This window comes from Tursiops truncatus, chromosome 1 (assembly GCF_011762595.2).
Source record: "Tursiops truncatus isolate mTurTru1 chromosome 1, mTurTru1.mat.Y, whole genome shotgun sequence".
NCBI lineage: Eukaryota > Metazoa > Chordata > Mammalia > Artiodactyla > Delphinidae > Tursiops > Tursiops truncatus.
The window spans coordinates 37,323,562-37,347,530 of record NC_047034.1 but is presented as its reverse complement, the minus strand read 5'-3'; the positions used below and the strand labels follow the sequence as shown (position 1 = coordinate 37,347,530).

The 23,969-nt window shown below is 38.5% G+C and overlaps 1 pseudogene; it reads right to left on the bottom strand.

The window, feature by feature from the left end:
* Nucleotides 1-499: 499 nt before the first annotated feature.
* On the bottom strand, nt 500-871 carry LOC101323978 (multifunctional methyltransferase subunit TRM112-like protein pseudogene; annotated as a pseudogene).
* Nucleotides 872-23,969: the final 23,098 nt, after the last annotated feature.

Here is a 23,969-nt window from a genome sequence, read left to right as displayed (position 1 = left end):
TTCAGATTTCAAGTATAAGTGATACCACACAGTATTCTTCTTTTTCTGTCTGGCTTATTTCACACAGCATAATGCACTCCAGGTTCATCCATGTTATCACAAATGATCGGATTTCCTTTTATATGGGTGAATTTTATGTCTATATCTATACATTTTCTTCTAGGAGTTTTATGGTTTCAGGTCTTACCTTTAAGTCTTTAATCCATTTTGAGTTAATTTTTGTGAGTGGTGTAAGATAGGGGGGTATAGTTTCACTCTTTTGCATGTGAGTATAGAGTTTTCCTAACACCATTTATTTTTATTTAATTTTTTTTTTTGGTTTTGAACCTTTAATGAGAAAAATATGTATATGATATCGAGCTCAAGAACACTTTGTGTTTCATGTGTCACTGGGCCAAGGGTTGGGGATACAGAGAACAGAACTAACAAACAGGATATATGTAAACAAAGATACACAAGGTCACAGAATGAGAAACTTGTGCTTAGCACTGTTTTAAGTCTAGGCTACCTCATCACTCAGCAACATTTTGGGGATCCCACGTCTGATGGAGAATAGAAATCCAGACTCTGGGCATTGCAGGATGCCCTCCAACACATCCACCTCTAGCAGCACATGGTGCATATTTCTCAGAAAATTCTCCTTATGTTCATGTCCTTGAATTGGCTTTTTGGGCACCTTGAAGAGATGCAAGGTGTCTGAAGCCTCCAGAAGCACTGCCCACTCCACTTTAGGTATCATTCCCGCCACAAAGTCGGGGTTGGACTCCACAGGGTTAATGCGGACTTCAGTGGTCTGGAGGCACAGGGCGAAGCCACAGGCCCCAATTCCCTGGACAGGCAAACTCAGCAGGTTGTGGGTGAGCAGCTTCATGTCAACTCAATGCCTCCTAACACCATTGATTGAACAGACTATTCTTTCCCCATGGTGGGCTCTTGGCACTCTTGTCAAAAGTTAGTTGACCACACATGCGTGGTTTTATTTCTGAGATGCCTATTCTGTTCCATTGGTCTATGTGTCTGTTTTTATGCCAGGACCATACTGTTTTGATTAATATAGGTTTATAACAGTTTGAAATCAGGAATTGTGATGTCCTTCCGCTTTGTTTTTCTTTCTCAAGATTGCTTTGCCTATTTGGGTCTTTTGTGATTCCATACAAAATTCAGGATAGATTTTTCTATTTCTGTGTATATTACCATTGGGATCCTGTTAGGGATTGCACTGAATCTGCAGATTGCTTTGGATGGTATTAACATTTTCACTATATTAATTCTTCCAATCTAAGAACACAGGCTATCTTTCCATTTGTTTGTATTTTCTTCAATTCCTTTCATCAATGTCTTATAGTTTCAGTGTACAGCTCTTTCACCTCACTGATTAATTTATTCCTATGTATTTTATTTTTGATACTATCGTAAATGAGATGGTTTTCTTACTTTCTCTTTCAGATACTTCATCGCTAGTGTGTAGAAATGCAACTGATTTTTGTATGTTGATTTTGTACCCTGCAACTTTACTGAATTCATTTATTAGTTCTGACATGTTTTTGGTGGCACCTTTAAGGTTTTCTATATATAAGATCACATCACCTGCAAACAATTTTACTTTTTTCTTTTTGATTTAGATGATGTTTTATTTCTTTTTCTTGCCTAACTGCTGTGGCTAGGACTTCCGGACTTTGTTGAATAGAAGTAGCAAGAATGTGCTTCTTTGTCTTGTTCTTGATTTTAGAGAAAAATCTTGTAACTTTTCACCATTGAGTATGATGTTAGTTGTGGACTTTTCATATTTGGGTTTTATTATGTTGAGATTATATATTCCTTCTATACTTAATTTGTTGAGAGTTTTTTTTTTAATCATGAAAGGATGTTGAATTTTGTCAAATGCTTTTTTTCTGTATCTATTAATATGGTCATGTGATTTTTATCCTTCATTCTGTTGATGTGTTATATCACATTTATTGATTTGTAAATTTTTTGTTTTTTTAGTGGCAAGTGATTCTTTTTATTATTTCTAAGGGATCTTGGTTTTATTGACAATAAAAGATAATTAATTGGCATCTCTGTTTTTTAAATTAGAGTATAGTTGCTTTACAATATTGTCTTAGTTTATACTGTACAGCAAAGTGAATCAGCTATATGTATACATATATCCCCTATTTTTTGGATTCCCTTCTCATTTAGGTCACCACAGTGCACTGAGTAGAGTTCCCTGTGCTATACAGTAGGTTCTCATTAGTTATCTATTTTATACATAGTATCAATAGTGTATATATGTCAATCCCAATCTCCCAAATCATCCCCCTACCCTTTCCCTCTTGGTATCCATATGTTTGTTCTCTACGTCTGTGTCTCTATTTCTACTTTGTAAATAAGATCATCTATACCAGTTTTTCCAGATTCCACATACATGCATTAATATATGGTATTCGTGTTTCTCTTTCTGACTTACTTCAATCTGTATGAGTCTCTAGGTCCATCCATGATTTAATTATTTTTTAAACAGGACAGAGATTCCTTCTGCCATCAGGTGTCTTTCTGCTTGACTGAACTGCACCTGTGGTCTTTGAAGAATACCTTAATTTAAAAAAATATTTTATTGCTAAAAAAATGCTAAACATCATAAGAAATTTCAGCAAGTCATAATCTCTTTGCTGGTGGAGGGTCTTGCCTCAGTGTTGAAGGGTGGTTGTTTGATTTGCAAATTTTGAACCATCTCTATTTCTCAGGCATAAATTCCACTTGATCATGGTGTATGATCCTTTTAATGTGCCATTGAATTCAGTTGCTAGTATATTGTTGAGAATTTTGCATCTATGTTTATCAGAGATATTGGCCTGCAATTTTATTTTCTTTTAGCATCCTTGTCTGGCTTGGTATCAGGGTAATGTTAGCTTCATAAAATGAGTTTGAAATTGTTCCTTCTTCTTTAATGTTTTGGAAGAGTTTGAGATTTTGTTTTCTTAATACATTCAGCCATTTTTTGTCTTTTAGTTGAAGAATTCAAGCCATTTGCATTTAGAGTAATTATTGACAGGTGAGAACTTACTATCATCATTTTGTTAATTGTTTTCTGATTGCTTTGTAATTTCTTGTTCCTTTCTTCCTCTCTTGCTGTCTTTCTTTTCAAATTGATAATTTTTTGGTTATGGTTTGTTTTAATTCTTTTCTCTTTATCATCTGTGAACCTATTATAGATTTTTGCTGTGATTACTATGAGGCTTTCAAAATACAGCTTATAGTTATAACAGTCAATTTTAAGCTGATAACAACTTCAACTGCATAAAAAACTTCCACACATTTACTTGCCCACTTGACATTTTATGTTGGTGCTGTCACAATTTACATCTTTTTATATTTGCATCCATTAACAAAATATTGTAGCTATATTTATTTAACACATTTGTCTTTAAACTATATGCTAGAGTTCTAAGTGATTTACTCACCACCATGGTAGTATTAGAATATTTTGAATTTGACCATATATTTACCTTTACCAGGGAACTTTATATTTTCATATGTTTTCATGTTACTAACTAGTGTCCTTACATTTCAGCTTAAAGAACTCGCTTTAGTGTTTCTTATAAGGCAGGTAAAATAGTGATAAATTCCTCTAGCTTTTGTTTGTCTGAGAAAGTCTTTATCTCTTTGCTTGAAGGACAACCTTGTTGGTTAAAGTGTTCTTGGATGGTAGTTTTTCCCTTTGAGCACTTTGACTATATTATCTCATTCTTTCTCAGGCTGCAGGGTTTCTGCTGAGGAATCTACCTATAGCCTTATTAGGGTTCCCTTGAAAGTGATGAGTCTTTTTTTCTCTTGTTGCTTTCAAAATTTTCTGTTTGACTTTGACTTTTGAGAGATAGATAGATTATAATGTCTCTCCATGAAAATCTCTTTGGATTGAATATGTTTGGGGGTCTTTAAGCTTCACGTTTGCCATATCTCTGCCCTGATTTGGGAAGTTTTCAGCCATTATTTCTTTAAATAAATTTTTGTTTTCTGAGACTTCCAGAATCTGAATAGTGTTTCAATTGACAGTATCCCATAATTCATGTAGGCTTTCTTCACTTTTTTTAAACTCTTATTTCTTTTTTATCCTCTGACCAGATAATATCAAGAGATCTGTCTTCCAGTTCACAATTTTTTTTTCTGCCCAATTGAACATGATGTAGCAGCTATGTACTGCATTTTTAAATTTTATTTATTATATGCTTCAGCACCATAATTTCTGTTTGGTTCTTTTTTATGATTTATACTTTTTGTTGAATTTCTTGTTCTGTTGGTGTATTGTTTTCCTGGGTTCATTGAGTCATCTATCTGTGTTCTCTTGAATCTCACTGAGCTTTCTTAAAATAATTATTTTTAATTGTTTTTCAGGTAATGTGCAGATTTCCATTTCTTTGGGGTCAGGTACTGAAAATCTAAGTATTCCTTTGGTGATGTAATGTTTTCTTGTGTTTTGTGTTTCTAACAGCTTTGCATTGATGTCCGTACATTTGAGGAGGCAGTTACCTCCTCACCTTTTCAGACTGGCATCCCTGGGGAAAGACTTTCACCTGAAGGTGGCTGCAAGTTTGGCTGGGTGGGGTGTAGTGTCTCTAGTTCTTGGGAGGGCAAAACAGCGTAATCTATTTGAAGATTCAACAACTGAAGTTAATGTTGGTGAACAATGCAGAGTTCTTCAATAGCAAGGCTGAACAGCCCCATGGGTGGTGGTGGCAGCTAGAGGCTATAGGGATCTTTGGAGACAAAGGCTTCTGAGGTTTTCCTATTCTCCATTTTTGCCTGGGGGAAGAAGTTCTAGCTGAGGGAATCTCTTGGTGCCAGATCTAGCACACTGGTGCTCAGGGCAGCAGTAGAGCCAAGGGCTGGGATCAGGTGCACGTAAAACTACCACTGTGCTTGGGTTTTGGGATGCAGGTGTAGTTGCTGTGGTGGTGGCACCAGCATATGAGGTGAGGGCTTGTGCAGATCTTCTGTGGAGCTGGAGACTGCGTCTCGGGCTCACTGCAGTGAGTCAGACTTAGGGATAGTGGATGGAGAAGCAGATTGGCATGAGCCTTGGGATGACTGGGTGCAATACTGGCTTGGAACTAGAGCCAGAGAGCAGTAGCACACCCTGGGGATAATTGGTCAAAGTCCCAATTCTGGCCCCAGTTGTAGAGCAGCCCAATGATGATGGGACGAAGCTGTGATTTAAAGCCCCGGGCAGTCACAGATCAACAGCAGCATGACCCCAGTGATGGCTCATTAAAGCTGTGTGTTGGGACCCAGGGGTCAGGCTACAGAAAGAAGTAGTGCAGACCTGGTTATGGTGGGTCAAAGCCCCAACTTAGAACCCATGGGCAGGGCACAGAGCAGCAGCAGCTCAGCCCCAGTAATGATGGGTCAAAGCTGTGACTTGGGACCTGAGGGCAGGGTGCAGAGCAACGGAAGCTCTGCATGCTGTGGCATCCTGCTACTAGATTGTGGAGCACAGCAGAGACTAGGGACCCTGGGGGCAAGTCTCACCACTGGAACAGCTTCATCCCTGAGGAGAAGACGCAGCAGTAGGAACTTTAGGCAGTTCTGTCAACTAGGTTCAGCACTGGTGACAAATGTGGGGGTCCTCGGTAACAAAGGCTGCAAACATCTATGGTGGGTAAGTATTTCTGGAGTTCTCCTGCTCTCCTTTTCCCCAAGGGGTGAAATCCCTCCAAGGATTCTTCTTGGCGCTGAGCTGCTCTGGACTGGTGGATTGGGTGACACAGGTAAAATATTTCCTATGCTTTTCTATGTGACCATCCTCAGGTTTTGAGCTCCACAGGATTTCTGCTGCTTCTTCATTTTAGTCCAGAGCTTCCCCAGAGCTATCTTCATTGGTTTGTAGCTATTTATTTATTGTTTTTATTGATTTTGTGGAAGGAATGAGCAGTGGGGTTCCCTAGGCCTCTATCTTGCTGACACACACCCCTATTCATTTACGATCCTTTCCTTTGCTCATTTAGCCTCTCCCGCAGCAATACTTTGACAACTTTTGTGTGGTTAACTTCTCCTAAGACTCAATGATCTGTTTCTGTGTAAACTCCTTGCCAGCAATGAAGTTGTTTTACTAATTATGGTGATTCTTGTATTGAGTCTGGCCTAAAGAAACATTTGTTGGCTATTCAGAAGGTAGCACAATAGGGTGGCTACAAAACCAGGTTATGGGTTTCAAATTGCAGCTTTACTATCTAGTAGCTGTATGACATGTAAGATAACACCTCTCTAAGCCTAATTTTCCACATCTTTACAGAGATGAGGTTGATAGTAATGATTTCATAGGGTTGTTGTGAAGTTGAATGAAGACAACACACGTGAAGCATCTTGAAAGTGATGGGTATACATATAGTCAATATTTAGCTAATATTATCCCATTGCTATTATATCATCATCATCAATCACAATATGAAAAAATTGAAGTGTGGAAGGAGAGCTACAGTGACACTTCATTTCATATTCTTAAATGCATAATCTTTTTTTAAAAAAGGTGGCACAAGGGAATAATTCACTTGATAAACCTAAAGCTCTTTAGGCCACCTGAACAAAGGACACTTAAAAATAAAGGCTTTTATTTTTGAACCAAAGACCAGAAGGAAAATTAGATGAGTTTTTACACAAGCTTGGGTATGGGAAAGAACCATTTCAGTTACAAACCTGTGTTTTATAAAAGAAAATCTTTGTAAAGTGGGGAAGTGTCTGTAGCTCAGGACCCAGGAGGTCCCAATTACCGGATCTCTGGGAAGGAGACAGAAGTGTCAGAGGGTTGACGGAAAACAAGCTCTCAGAGGCTGTTTCCAAAAACCTGCTCAGATGGATCAGGACTCTAGAACCGGGTGATGTTTACCACCTGGGGCCTGACAGGATGCTCCAGAGAACCAGAGAGCCAGAGCCAGGAGTCTAAGGTCAGGTGTTTCTGGAGGAAGGTGTGGAAAACTTGGGAGACTGACGCTCCTTGTTTTTCTATTGCTTTCCTGCACCTCCCAGAGGCTTAGTATACTACTCAAGCCACATTGATTTCCTGCATGTTCTTACTCAGTGGGCGAAGGCCTGTAGGAGAGAGAGACAAACAAACACTGTGAACAATGAGAAAAATACAATGAAAGTAAAACAATGCCTGCACTGACTTTGTACCAGATCACGTACAGATCCCTGAGGAGGACAGTGGCTGCACCAAAGCCATAGAGGATGAGCCTTTTCAAAGACTGTGCTGCTCATTGGGCTTCACGTGGGCCATCCAGAGCCCTGAGCTTCTCACCACTGCCACTTCTAACCATTGCTCTGTTCCCTGGAGTTCTCCCAGAGAGAGAGAACCCTGTGGAAAGGCTTGGTGCATTAGAGAGGAGGGAGGGGGAAGGGTGGATAAAAAGTGAGGTGGGCTTTCTTGGCTGAAATGAGTTTTCAATTTCTTGGTGAATCTCAGTTACACACACTTTCCCTGAGGCCTGTTACTTCAGAGAATCAAAACTCTGCCGTCATTTCTAACAGAGTGGAAATTCTTAGATTGTCAGTTTACCTCTTTTTAGGAGAGCTTTTGTCCCCAGGAATGTTTAACTAAAAGAGAGGATTACAAGAACCCCCTGTGAAAGGCATACCCTCTCCTCACCTTTTCAGTCACAGAGTAAACATTTTCCAGACATATTGGAGCAAGTTTTCTTAACTCCACGGTTTAACATCAGTTCTCAGTAGGTGCTCAATAAATAACTATTGAATGAATAACTTTGATGATCTGCTACATGCAAGATAACTTTCAAGGATTGAAAAGCAGTTAAGATTAATAAAAAGAAACTCCTAGTTAATATGGTGGGCTAAGCAGAAATGGAAAACTTCTTATCTGGCCCTAAACACATAGAAATGCTGAATAAGATAGAACACAAATCTTCCTTAAAAATACATAGCTGAAATTGAAAGCACAAAGGGGAAAAAAATCACCAAGTCCTAGAAATGAAAAGGAAACTCAAAGCCAGAATAGTAGAATTAAATTTGCTGTGGGGATAAATGAACCAAATATGCACCTAATGGGGGGGGGGGTGGTATCAAAACCAAGTAGAACCAAACTGTGATACAACAGTCATGGATGATATTGGGAGGGGGTGGTTCAGAGTTAAAACACTCTACATTCCTCATGTGTTCAGTAGCATATAGAGATATTGATTAGTCTTATATTTGGGTAACTTTGTGCATTAAAACTATAAAGGTAAAGATCCCCCCCCTTCAAAAAAGAAAAGAGGAAGTAGAATGTTTGTTTAACCTTGAAATCAGTAGAGGAGGAAACAGAGAAAATAAGGAAAATGCAGCCAATTCAATAAGAAAAAGCCTAGTAAATAGAGAATGTCAAATAAAAGGATATACACAGGTATACACACATAGATCAGAAATTATTATAAATCTGAATGAATTATATTCACCTATTAAAAGACAGATTGGAAATTGGAAATAAGAATTCTTGCTATATGCAGGAATCCCTAAAATACATAAGAAACCTTAAAAGTCAGGAAAAGATATACCAGGCAAATACTAAAAAAGAACTAATAAATTTAGATGCATTAGTTGGTGGGATGTATGGTGTTTGGAAAAAATATGGGGGAAATCATAACTATGAGGAGAGAAGAATTTAGTGGCTACTGCTATGCTCCATTGACTGCTCTGGATAAAGATACCTAAAAGCTGAGTGATTAATTAGCAATTAATAGCAAGAGTGAAAAGAGTGAAAGCTAACGGGCCTCCTTGTTAGTATACAAGGAGACTCTCCTGTCCTGCAGAGGGATGGCAGAGAAATTTCAGGACCAGGCCCAGGACTTAAACTGTAGGTGTAGCCAAGCTCTAAAGAAGGTTTAACTTCTAACCCAGGTATGTCTGCTATGCCAAGGTCAAGGCTCTTGTTGGGACATATGACATGGGGGCATCCAGGTTGATGCCTCTGAAAGTCTTGAATTCCCAGATACATCTGAACTTGGGGACCCTTCAGAAGTGGCCCTTCCCTATAAAGATCTAGCACTCCCCCTTGCTTAAAGATGATGTAGAGAAAACATACGTAGCCTCTACTCTGCCCCCAGGTTCTGTCCCCATCCTTCTTCGGGTCAGTAGGCCAATAACCAGGATTAAGTCAAAACATAACCCAGCCATACTAAGGGTACTTGAGTCCACTAGGGAGAAGAAAGGGACTAACCCCCCCATGGAACTTTAGGACCTACTAGAATACCAGTAGGAGCTGGAAAGGTATACTTGGGACTGCATTCTGAGGCTGTTAGACTGAGAAAAAGGAACATAAATGTGGATGAAAGAGACTTTATCAAAATGGGAGCATGTTATAGAAATGAAAGCATTAAGGCATTAACACTCTGGCCAGGACCTCAGGAAGCACTGTGAACAAGCACCTAGGAACATGGGAAACATGATGTTCTACATTAAGTAAAGAATAAAAGCCAGAACAGTCACACAAGGCAGTGGAAAAAGGAAATTAAAAGGCTCAGAAAAGTGGATGAGTTACAGTGGATGTACCATGTAAGACCAGAAAACCTATTAGATGACTATACCTCATAAGAGGGCTGAGAGGATACATCATTTACCAGAGCAATAAGGAACATACTAGTGAGAAAAGCACTAGCATCAGTAGGAAGTTCAGACATAGTTCTCTGCTATAACTCAGGGCTGATGGTAGGAAAAACCACTACAGAGGTAGGCTCATTAACACATAGCAAAGGGGGTCCCTCAAACACTCTGACTGCAAACAATAGAGGCCAGGTGGCAAAATTTTCTACTCTACTATTTCTACTTAATTGTAGAAATAATTTTCTACAATTATTACAATAAGTGACATGGTTGGAAGAACAGCCAGGGAGCCTGATGTTTAGAAAGTTACAGACATCGTTAAAAGAGTGTGGCATCCCTAGGGGCAAAATATATGGGCACCAACATAAGTATGATTCTATCTGTAAAGTAAAAAAAAAAAAATTGAGGGTGATAATCATAAGACTGAGAGCAATCATTCTAATAAAAATTAGAATCCTCATTCCAATATCCAGTTTTCAGACACAGACCCACTGACTAAAGAAGAGACTGGTTCAGAGGAAGGCCCCTGCAATATCATGACAAATATACATGACAATGGCTTTCTCAGACCTTTCCCAAGGGGACCTGCTGCCATTTATTGGGTAACTAGGGAAAGAAGAATATTCAAGCATTTTGAGGATTGTTGGATTCAGGGTTCAAGTTAATATTGATGCCAAAGTGTTGTTATGTCCCCTCTGTTTGAGTGGAAACATGTGATAGCCAAGGTAAGCTCACAGTGGGTCCGCTGTGTCTGGGAACCTAACTAGTGCTCATTTCCCCAAACCCTAATTTATAGTTGTAATAGATACACTTGGGAGTCAGCACAAACTCTACGTTGGGTCCTTGGTCCGTAGGATAAGAGATTTCTAGTGAAAAAAGCCAAGTGGAAGCCAATGAAACTACCTCATCTGCCATCCCTATTTAAAGATAGTAAATTAGAAAATAAAACATAGTCCAATACGAATGGCTGAAATTAGTACCACCTTTAAAATCCATTAAAGAATGCAGGAATGATTCCCGGCAGTCACCATTTTATTCAGCAATCGCACACTACAAAAACAAGACGTATCCTGAAGCATGATAGTGGATTACTGCAAACACAGCCAGGCATTATGTCCAAGAGCAGATGTAGTATCTTTACTAGAACAGATTAACATGGCATCAGATATATTGTACGCAGCCAGTGATCTGGCAAACACATTCTTTTCTATCCTTAGGAAAAGAAGAAAAGATAGAGATTTCATTTACTTAAAAATGAAAACAGAATACATTACAGGTTTGCTCCAAGGCTGTGTTAACACTTCTGCCCCCTGTCAAAATATAGTTTGAAGAGATGTAGATTATCTGGCTATTCACACAGAATATCACATTTGTTCATGATATTGATGACGTCACGCTACTGGAAACATATGGGCTCAAAGCAGATACTAGTCGGGGGCTTTGTTAAGAAGCAGGTGTTCCAGAAAGTTGGAGATAACCCCTATGAACATTCAGGGCCTGCAACTTCAGTAAAATTTTAGGTGTCTGTTGTTTATGACATTCTAAGAATCATCCCCCCACCCCCCAATAAAGAATAAATTATTGAAACTTGTATTTCTCAGCATGAAGAAGGAAGTGAAATTCCTGGCATGATTTTTTGGGTGCTAGGGGCAGTATATTCCACACCCGGGAACAACAGGTGGAAAGGCTAGTCTGGTAAAATGACATGAAAACCTGCCAGCTTTGAAAGTGCTCTAGCTTTGGCTGCTGCCTATGCACTTTGGACAGCTCATGCCAAGGTACCAGCCTTTAAGGAAATGAATTGCCATCTTGGCAAGAGTAGATAAGGATGCTGTTACCTTTTGGGAGAAGGAGGACTGTATTTAGCGATCAGGTGATAGGTTTGGATATCTTTTAGTCCTCCAATACCAAATTTTCACAGCAAATGGAAAAGTGTAATAATTCTGGCCTGAGAAGGTCATGGTCACCAGGAAAGGAATTCTACCCCACAGGAATGAAAGTCTAGTTCACAACACCAGGTAAATCTCCAGACCACCAGAGGTGCTAGCTGAGGATGAGGGGAATTTATAATAGACGGTGGAGAAAGGAGATAATGAGGATTGGTTATGGCCCTGGGATCAGCTCCAATGGTGGGGACTGTAGTTTATTCCACTATTTTTTTTCCTAAGTTTTCCCCAGGGATAGAGGCCCACTGGAATGGTAGAAGAGTTAGTCCCAAAAATCTATACAAAAAAAAGTGGATCTGAGCAGTGTAAGGTTATGGACTGTGGGGAATATATAATGTTCTGTCCAGATCTCTCTTAGTAATGGAGGACTTACTCCTCCTTACTTCTGGGAGTCCTGTTGGAAGATGGCCCTCAGCTCTAAACTTCTACTGGGGGATTACATCTATGGAAAAACCTGCTTCACCCCAAAGCACACTTCTTTCCAGGGAAGCCTGAATCCAATGACTGGTCAGACAGAAGGAATAAAGACCCAGCACCCTTGTTTTAACTGGAGGCAACTCCAAAAGACTACCATAGCTCCGTAACTCTTCATGCTGTCATCTTAGATCTTTATTGAGACTGCATCACAGCTCATCTCCTTCTGTCTAATGCCATTTCCTTCCCTGCCCTTCTACAGGCTTTGATTGCAAGAGTCCTCCCAAATAAACATCTTGCATGCTAATTGCTGAGTGTCTGCCTCCCAGAGAACCCAAGCTGCATCTGATAAAACACACTGATAATATAACTGAAACTACTACTATCATAGATTTATACATATATATAAATCTATAAAATAAATGTTGATAGTATTACAAGAAGAAATCTAGAAATATATAATACTTGTGTAAATATTTTAACATGTATTTTAGAAACTGATAGATCAAGGACTCAATATTTGTAACAATGCAGAAGATTTTAACAAAGTTGTTCTCTCTCATATACATATGCAATATAATGTAATGTAACACACATAACACAACATAACATAGGTTTATTCTTATGTCCAAGGCATAGGGAGCACATATGATTTTTAAACATACATGTATTATTTTAGAAAGTTGATTATACATGAGATTACAAAAGTTCTCAGAAATTTCTAATAATTGATATCATAGAAGACATTTTATCTTATTAGTATATTAAAATAAATACAAGTGGACTTTCCCAAAAATTCGTTGGAAAAATAATAATCTATGGTAAAAAAGTAATTGAATCAGTAAAAAATTCTTCCTGTAAAATACATCAAGCCCACACAATTTTATGGAGAAATTTTACCAAAAACTGTAAGTCATAGTCCCTATCTTATACAATCTGTTTTAGTGAATGAAAAAAAAGGGCAAACTACCTATATGTGATATCAAAATTAGGCACAGAAAATATAAGAAATGATATTAATTGTTCAGTTTCACTACCATGTAGATGAACAAATTGTGATAACATGTTAGCAAATCCAGACTTGTACTTAGAGTACATCATGATAAAACAGGGTTCATCCCAATAATGAGAAGATGCATCAACATTAAAAATAAGTAAAACAGGTAAATAAATAGAAAATCTATTTATATAATTCAACACAGTAACAGAAAAAAGGGAGAAAAGGTGGGCATCTCAATGGATCTAGAAAAATATTCTATAAAAATCAGTACCTGTCCATAAATTAAGGTGAAAAAAATAGTACATTAACAATAGAAACAAACTTCCTTAACCTGATAAAGCACATCTACCCCAAACCCATAGCAATTGCTGTATTTTAGATTTTCAGATTTTAGAAACATTCACATTAAATTCAAGACAAGAAGCTATTCACTAAAACCACTTCTATATAGCAATTACTGGAAGCTCTAGGCAATTCAAAAACACAGCAAAAAGAATTGCAGTTTATAATTATTGGAAAGAAAGAGGCACAATTGTTATTTGCAGATGATTGCATACAAAATAGAAAAGAATCCACAGACAAACCACTTAGATTAAAAAAGTTCAGGAAGTTTGTTGGAAATAGGATCAACATACAAAAATAATTAAAATGTAAGGTTATATTTAACAGTTACTGGAAAATAGAAAATGTTATTAAAAATTCCATTCACAATTACATTCAAATTTACATGGTACCCAAGGAAAAAATATAGAAAATAGTACTTAATACTTTTATGGAAGAAAATTATAAAATCAAACAAGATAAAAACATTTTGTTAATGCATATACAAGCTCAATATCAGGGACATGTACTATAAATTATTACCCAAATTGACCTACAAAGTTACTGTAATTCTAATAAAAATCGCAATAGATTTTTTTCATGAAATTTGGTGAAATTATTTAAAATTCCTGTGTATGAGCAGATGTTCAGAAATAGGCAGGGCAGCTATGAGAAGAACTCGGAGAATTTGCTCTTGTAGATATCAAGAATTATTTTAAATCTATAGTGATTAAAACAGTATGGCATTTTGTAGGGTTAAAATAGATTAATTAGACAAACTCGATAGCTTAGAAGTAAACTCTGGCTTATATGTATATTTGGTTTATGAGAGAGTTGGCCTCAAAAGTTGAAACTTATTGGAATAATTGACTATCTGTATAGCAAGAAAGAGAATTAGATCATTACCTCTATATAAAAAAAATAAATTCCAGGTAGAGTAAAGGCTTAGATTTGTTAAAAAATAGTTTTAAAATAAAAAAGGACAATTTTATGATCCTGTGAAGAAGAATATGTTTAGATACATGGGAAAAAAGCCCAAGTTGTAAAGAAAATTGATTCATTTACATTAAAATTTAAAATGTCTGCATGACCACAGTTAACAAACCACAAAGATTTTTTGCAATATACATAACAAAGAATCTCTCCAAAATATGTAAAGAACACTTCACCAACAATAAGATAATGATAATAGCTAACATTTATTAAGTATTTACTCTATGGCAGGATCTGTTCTAAGTGGTTAGTATGTATTAACTCCCTTAACCACTATAATAATCCTATGAGATACTATTTTTATCTTTATCTTACAGATGAAGAAACTGAGCCATAGAGAATTTAAGTAACATATCCAAGCACAAGCAACTGTTAATGACACATTTGGAATCAAAACTAAAGCAGTTCAGAGTGTCTGCTGCTAACCACTATGTAGAATTGTGCCCCTCTCCCCGCAAAAGAAAAATAATTCTGTTGAACAGCAAGCAAAGATATGAACAGGTTATGCATAGAAGAGTTGCTGGAATTGCCAATAAAGATGAAAATATGCCCAACTTCATTAATCAGAAAAATGTTAATTTAAAATTTTAATGATGTTTCTCACCCATCAGAATGGCAAAATTTATGTCTGAGAATACCAAATGGTGACCAGATTTGACAAGATAAGAATTCATATATCCTGCAGAATAGAGTGTAAACTGGCACACAAACGTTGGAGCAAGATGGAAATATTTAGTAAAACAGACCTATAAGTACCTGGTGACCCAGCAATTTCACTTCCAGGTAAACTTACATATAAAGAAAAATGTGTGTAATGATATTTAATGCATTTTTTAAAATAAGCAGATAATTGGAAGAGTTTTAAGGGAAAAAATTGTGGTATTGTAATAGGATGTAATGCCATTTAGCAATTAAAATTAGTGAATTACATTTATATGTATCAATGTGGATGAGTCTAAGATTGAACCATTGAGTGAAAGAAGCATTATGTAGTACATATAGGTATGTAGAATATGATACCATTTAAGTCAGCTTTTAGGACATAAAAATTCTATAAATTGTTTATGGTACTTACTTATATGGTCCAAGTATAAATACAAGGAGGGCAGAGAAAGGGAGTGAATGAGACTGCAGAGTCATACACAGCAGATTTAGTCACAACTGTAATATTTTATTATAAAAATGATATATCAATGCACATATAAAATGTATTAATTCTCTTGTTGGGTGCACAGGTTGATTTCTCTCCATGTTTTTCTGTATATTTTTAATATTAAAAACAGAGAAAAGGGCTTCCCTGGTGGCGCAGTGGTTGAGAGTCCGCCTGCCGATGCAGGGGACACGGGTTCGTGCCCTGGTCCGGGAAGATCCCACATGCCACGCAGCGGCTGGGCCCGTGAGCCATGGACGCTGAGCCTGCGCATCCGGAGCCTGTGCTCCGCAACGGGAGAGGCCACCACAGCGAGAGGCCCGCGTACCGCACAAAAAAAAAAAAAAAAAAAAAAAAAAAAAAACCAAGAGAAAGTTGATTAACACATAGTCCTTACTCTCAAGGAACTCATCTCTATTCATCCCGGTACAGAGTTCTGTAAGCAAACACTACTATTTTAAGTAATAAAGACACAACAAGAATAATGCTTCCTGTCTACTTAGCTTTGTTCCATCCTTCTGACTTTCTGCTTTTATCTGAGTTAGGAGATAAATTAGACCTGAAGCAGGACTCAGTGGTCATCTATGCTTCTCACAGAACAGATGAAGAAACTGAGATCTATAAATGGCCTAAGATCAGACATTATATGTAGCAATTGAGTGGTAGAGATTAGAGCAGAATCCAGATCTCATGACAAATAAGGAAGGCACAGAAAGGAGGTCAGCAGGCCAAATTAGGTCCACAGACAGGTTTTGTTTGACCCATATGTCATTTAATTTTAAAAAAAAGAAATGTGAACATTATTACAAACTGTGTGTAGAGTTAGCCATAACCCCGCCAATCCCTATTTTCTCATGTGGATACTTTATTTATTGATGTTACCTTACCTGGCCCTTTAATATATTTGCATTTCTGATCCTCATAATAGAATCTTTGACTTGGAGAAGGTCACCTGTATCCACCCAGCCCTCATTGTAATTCCCTCAACAGCGTCCCTGACAAGTGTGTTGCGCCTCTGCTTGCACACTTCAGCTACGGAGAGCTTACCAGCTCTCAACATAGCCCAGCTAATTTCTGAACAGCTCTGAATGTTAGAAAGTTCTGCCTTATATGGGGTCAAAATGTACTTCTTGTAACATCCTACTCATTATCCCTAGCCCAGCCCTCTAAAAAGTTTCATGAAATAAATCTAACTGCTCTTGTAGAAATATTTGAAGACAGCTTTTACTGTTAAACTAAATCATTTCTTCAGGATAAACACTAGATTTGTCCAACTCTTCTAGAGTTGCTTGGTTTTCCTATTCTTTGCTAACTTGATTTGCCTCTGGAGCTGCCACGTTGAATGTGGTCCAGCTCCCCACTACTGGAAGGCAATCAAGAGTGAATGTTCATGGTGATCACCATCAATACTCTTCATCTACTGTTTAAACCATCCAGCTATTTACAACCAGAAGAGTAACATGACTTCATTTCTGCCTACTTCTCCAGACTTTTCTACACTTTCTCCATTTTTTTCTCATCTTTTCTTTTCACCTTTTGCCCTAGTCACACATTGTCTTCACTCCAACAACAATAAACTATTTGGAGTTCCCTAAATCAACCATGCTATTTTATATCACCACGTCATTCATATCTTGTTATCTCAACAAGGAATGTTTCATCAATGATTTCTCTTTGGAACTCCTATTTATTCTTCAAAACCCAGCTTTAATGTTACTGTCCCTGTGAGACTTTTCTATGCCTTTAATCCTTCCCTTTTGCTCTTTCACACTCCAGTCTAAGTTAATCTCTCTCTCTTGCACGCTGTTTCCCCGCTTTATATACACTTCTATTCTTGCACATTTCTCACTGGATTATAATTATTGGTCTGCATTTCTCTCTCCCTCTTTTATATTACAGTCTCTTGGATGGACAGTGCCTTACTTCTTTTTATAACTGAAACAGTAAGCACAGGGACTGGCACATAATAAGTGCTAAACGGATACTTTTTGAGTTGAGTGCAACTCTGAGACCACTGGATGTATTGCACAGGTAAAGTTTGTCCTGAGGACAGCTTGAGTTTTCTCCATTTTCCAAATTGAATTGAGTTGCTTGAGAACAGGAATCATGTTTTATTTTTCTTGCTCTCCTAGCATCAAGCACAATTCCCATCAGTCACTCAGATGATTGTTTAAATGAATAAACATGATTCAGAGTTATGAGTGAAATGAGATTTCACTGAAAGACAGACTTTTGTTTTGGTTTTTCATTCTAGAGAAGGAAAAAGTGTATATAGGCATAAAGATCAAATTTGTATTCATACATATATGTACACAAATATCTGTAAATAGCTACCACTCTGTGTGTGTGTGTATATATATATATATATATATATATATATATATATATATATATATACAGTGTTGCCTTTGCACATCCAGTAATATATATATCTTCTGAATTGCAAAGTGCACTCCAGGCTATTTGAAGTCTTGTACAATATGTCTAGCCTTCTAGGCAAAGTTTCTTGTTAATTTCCTCTGCCTCCATGAATGTATGATTTATTTAAAGAAACCTCCATGCAGCAAATTAAACAACATTTATTCTACCTAGAGGGATAATTTCTCAGCATCACAGAGTTGGCAGGCCCCATTACAAAGGTTTACGTAGAAGCAGTGGTCCAAATCAGAATCCCAAGTACAAAAGTGTCTGCTGGTGTATTGCCACAAGATATACTCCAGTGTCTAATTAGCCCAGGGGGGAATAATGGAAAAAATAAAAACAAAACACTAGTCCTAAAAATGATTGTGGTTGTTGATTTTTTTTTTCGTTTCCTTTTTTCCCCTTTGTTCTGAATCTCCATCACTTCACAGGGATGTACTCAGAAATTGATATAATTAACTGGATTTCTTTCTTACTCACTTCCTTGATATCTGTCTTCATCTCTTCTTTTCTCTCTCTCTCTCAAAAAGAAAACATATATTTTTGTTGTTTAATCAGAGATACCAAACATTTAACCATCTGTTTCAAATTTTTTTCATAGGAAAAGGCCTCGAGCCATTTCAGTCTGAACCTCTGGGAAACTACCCAAGAGAGATGGGAAATGTACCATATCTAATCTTTACTCTGTTCCTTTGCAATTCCAACCCAAATTAAAGAAATCATAAAATAAGCTGCAAGGTAAGGACTCTATGAATTATTAGATATCAACAATTAACATTCTTATCCAGCTTGCAAATCCATATCATCCTAAAGCAAGGCCAATTTGTGACTGGAAAAAGGTAGATTTACTTGATAAATTCTGATAATATTTTAGCTTTTACTCCCATTTTCCCTGGGCTCAGTCTTAGGAGATATTCTGTGGTGGGGGGTGCACTCTTGGCACATCTCACATCTTAGTTCATGACTGAACACACTCTTTAAAACACCTATATGCATTCATTGATACAATCAATATATATTGAAAACTTACTTTGAGAATATAATCATGCATGGTATTATTCCTATCCTTAGCAGTATTCCAGTAAACCATTGCTTCATAATAAGCCACTCCAAAGCTTTGTGAGTTTCTCTATTTTTCTCACAGTTTCCATGAATCAGGAATTCCGAGGGCATGGTGGGGATGACTTGACTCTACTCCACAATGTCTGTGGTCTCAGCTGACAAACTCCAGGCTGAGGGTGACCAGATGGCTGAGGGCTGAAATCATCTGAAGTTGTATTTAGCCTCACATGTCTGGCAGTAGATTCTGTTGGTTGTCTGAGACCTCAGCTAGGGCTATTGGCCAGTGTTCGTGTGGCCTTTTCATGTATTGGGTTTCTAATATGACTCCAAAGGAGAATGTCCTAACTATAAGCAAAAGTTGTGTTGCCTTTTCTGACCTTTTCTTAGAAGTCAGGTTGTATCACTCCTACTGCATTCTATTGGTTACAAGAAAATCACAGCCCAAATAGATTCTGGGGAAGTGAACATAAATCCCATCTCTTGATGAAAGGTGTGTCGAGATCACATTGTACAAGAACATGTATGATGGAAGATATTTTCTGCGGCCATCTTAGAAAATGCAACCTGCCACAGGTAGCTTATAGTGCAGTAGGAAAGTTAGACATGTAAACAAGTCAATGCAAGAAAGGGTCATAGCACTGTAACAGAAGACTGTCTTGAGTGCAGTAAAACCCCTGCATATCTGGAGAAACTGTGGAGGGCAGGAAAAGTTTCCAAAAGGAGGTGAGTCTTAGGTGGCTAGGTTAGACATAGAGTGATATATTAATACATTTTAGTGGAAGTTGTTGAATTTTGGGCTTTTGAGGCATAACTTTCATAAAATACTGGTAACACATACATTTAAAACATAGCTTAGGTTAAAAAACAAACTAGAAAGCCCTTGTGCTCTATAGTGCCTTTCAAAATCCCTTTGCTAGTTAGAGGATGAGCTTGAGAAGGGGTATAGTAACTGTTCTGGGACTGCAGCAAACATTGGGCACGATGAGAAGTTGCAATGTGCCGGGCAAGTTATCACACAGTCATGACAAACCTTTACCTGTGTAGAAGCTCCAGAAGTTGTGAAGGGCCAACAGGAGAATGCCAGCCAGCCAGGAATCATACTATTCTAAGGTATATCTTTATTCCCACTTAGCAGATGTTACCCCAGTGGTCACCGAATCCAAGTTACCATAAGCTGGGGGTGTTGTCTGTTCTCCCCAGGTATTGGGACTTGATGGAACTGTGGATTTGTGGAGGTTTCAGGGGCTGGTCCCCAAGGAATTCAACCATTTTATGACTTTATTTGAGGATAAGGTCAACCCTTGCAGCTTTAGGGTAGTACAAAGGCAATAAGAGAGGGGCTAATATTCCTAGACAGGAGAGAGGCAGAGCATGGGTGCATGAATGTCCTCCAAAGCAAACAGGAAAACCTTCGTGTTTTATTTACTTTGTGTTATTAAAGGAACATCACTGTGCCATCCATGCTGAGCCAGAGCTTTTAATTCAGTAGAAATGAAATTCTAACCCAGTGTGTGCTTAACTTCCCCAGCACAGTAAAACCATTTCTTTCTTTGTCTCTGTCTCATCTCCCACTTTGTAGTGAAGAGATGTACAGGACTGCAGTACAGTCTGACAGTGGGAAACCACACTGGCAATTTCTGAGTGATGTCTGAAGGAATGAATTGAAGGACTTGCCTGGGGTGGAGACACAAGACAGACCATGCTTTTATAGTCACTGCTGGGTTTGCAATTTGCTTGCACTGCTTATCTATGCATATTCTTTTCTGTTCCAACATATAAAGGAAAACATGCCCAGGCAGACGCTTCCCAGCTTATCACTCCATATCAACCCAGGAACAAGACAGGTTTTCAATTTCTCCATTTGTGAGTGCAATTAAAAGTTGGCAGAGGTTGCTGTGAGGGGAGAAAATGAACCGTTGTGCATAATGGCCATGAAAGAGAGAGATGACATCCATGAGGGTGGGGTGGGAGATGAGGAATGGACCTGGGACTCATCTCACCAATATCTCATGCCTGGGAGTTATGGTTAGTGATATTAAGCTATGTGTTTATGCACTTAGGCTTGCTCTTGTTTGCTTCTGAGCCTGTGTCCATATTATTTGCCTGTATTGCAAACACTTTCTTCAGTCCCCCAATGGGGGATACTCCATCTCCCTCCACACTTGTTCTTCACGTTTCTAACTCCAACTTGTCCTTCATGTTTCAATTTTGATGTTACTTCTTACAGAAAGCCTTCTCTTCCTTTTCAATATGTGGTTTGGCCCCTCCCTCACTCTCCTCCCTTAGTCCCTGAACTTATTTCCAATAAAGTTTTCTCATGTGGTACCATTATTTTCTTTTCCTTTTTTGCCTTATTTGATACCATAGACTGAAAGGTACTTGAGAGCAGAAAACCTATATTTTCTGCTGTTGTATCTCAATACATGTAATAAAATGCCAACTATATTGTAGGAGCTCAAACAAAATTATACATTAATAAGGTAAAGAGATATAAGCCAGAAGTTACAGAGAAGTATGTGGTCAGAGTTAAAGTCCAAATGGGTGGGTGGAAAGATGAAAAATGATCTGAGATTTTACATCAACCAGATTAGAAAAAAGAAAAGAGTGTCAAGGGAAGAGATCAAGATGGTAGAGTAGGAGGACACGGAATTTACCTCCCCCCATGAGCACATCAAAAATACATATACACATGGAACAGTTCTCACCAAAGACTAACTGGAGACTGGCAGAAAGACTCATTTATAAGCAAGGCTGTAAGAAAGATCCATACGGAATCAGATAGAAGGACAGAGAAGTGGTTAGTTAGGGACCTGTGCCTGTGGGAAGGGACTCAGAGGAAAAGGGAGATTACACAGGAAAAGAGCCACCCTGGGGGTGAGGGTTGGAGCACGTATAGGGTGCCTCAACACTGGTGTCTGACACTGGAAGGTGAGTGCCTTTGGCTGGTTGGAGGATGAGTAGGATTAATAGGTGGGCTGTGAGAAGTCTGGATTCTGCTCATGAGGAGGACACACACTTGCTTATTCCTGAAATAAGGTGGAGAGGGTAGACTGAAACTGCACGGGTCACTGACCAACTTCTCCCATCCACCCTAGTGTGTGCCCTGACCTGAGCCCGAGTAAACGCTCCAGCCCAGCTTGCTATGTGACACAGTACCACACTGTAATGAGGGCTTCTATGGCTGAGGGGATAGCTCAGCTGTGAGGTACAAAGGCAGCTCAGGCCTGGAGCATCATCTGAGCAGTGGTAGGGCAGCCATTACTTTTGCTGATACAGGCAATGCATGAGAAGTGGTCTGGGTTGCTGACTATGACTGGGGCTGACACAGCCTGTGCCCCAACCCATATCGAGCACCTGCACCAGCCCCATTGCTGCAGCACTGCTCACCTCTGGGGCAAGTGTGCTGGTACTGGGAGCAGGAAGAATTATACACTTAGAGGAAACAGAGCCAGCTCGAACTTGACCTTCAGGGTTTCTACTCCAGCATCTTGGGACCTGACCCTACTCTATATAGGGAAGTGACAGCCACTGAGCAGGGAAGAAGTCCCAGCTCACACTGGCTCTGGCCCTGGCCCATCCAACTCAAGTCCCACCTCCTACCAAGGTGATAGCTGCCAGCACTCCCTGAGGAAAGATGTGACCTGTGTTTATGTCAAATAGAGCTCTCTCACCAAAGCCACTGGACACATGCAGACTGTATTGGGATGCTCCCATATAAGGACACCCCTTCAAGACCACAATATGTAACTGTTTCACATAATTTCATAGAGACAGAGAAAGATAAGAAAAATGAGAAGACATAGGAATTTGTTTCAATTGATAGAGCAAGAGAAAACCCCTGAAAACACAACTAATGAAACAGAGATAAACAACTTACCAGATAAAGAGTTCAAAGCATTAGTAATAAGAATGCTAACTGAATGAGGGAAAAGAATAGACGAACACCGTGAGAATTTTAACAGGGAATTAGAACATATAAAAAAGAACCAGTCAGAAATGAAGAATACAATAACCAAAATAAAAAAAAAAACATATTGGAAGGAATTAATAGCAGACTAGGTGATACAGAAGAATGCATAAGTGATCTGGAAGACAGAATGATAGAAACCCCCCAATCAGAACAGCGAAAAGAAAAACAAATAAAAAAAATGAGAGCAGTTTAAGGGACCTCTAGGACAACATCAAATGTAACAACATTTGCATTATAAGAGTCCCAGAAGGAGGAGAGAAGGGCTCAAAAATGTATCTAATACGGCTTCCCTGGTGGCACAGTGGTTGAGAGTCTGCCTGCCGATGCAGGGGACACGGGTTCGTGCCCCGGTCCAGGAAGATCCCACATGCCGCAGAGCAGCTGGGCCCGTGAGCCATGGCCGCTGAGCCTGCATGCCTGGAGCCTGTGCTCTGCAGCGGGAGGGGCCGCAATGGTGAGAGGCCCGCGTACTGCAAAAAAAAAAAAATGTATTTAATAAAACTATGGCTGAAAACTTCCCAAACTTAAGAAGGAAACAGATGTCCAGGTACAGAAAGCACAGAGGGTCCTAAACAAGATGAACCCGAACAGACCCACACTAAGACATATCATAATTAAAATGGCAAAATTTAAAGATAAAGAGAGAATTCTAAAGGCAGCCAGAGAAAAACAAAGAGTCATATACAAGGGAACTCCCATAAGGCTGTCAGTTGATTTTTCTGCAGAAAATTTGTAGGCCAGAAAGGAATAACATGATATATTCAAAGTGCTGAAAGGGAAAAACCTGCAATCTAGGATACTCTACCCAGCAAGAATATGAGAGATAAAAGACTTTTCTGACAAGCAAAAATTGAAAAAGTTAATCAATGCTAAACCTGCTTTAAAAGAAACATTAAAGATATCTTCTCTAAAAGGAAAATAAAAGGCTATAACAAGAATTAAGTATATAGGAATGGAAAAATCCCAATAGTAAAGGCAAATATATAGTAAAAGCTGAGGATCAACCACTTAAAGAAGCTAGTACAAAGATTAGAAGGCAAGAATCTGTAAAATCAACTATAACTACAATAAACAGTAAAGGGATACACATGAAAATGTAAAATATAACATTGAAAACACAAAACA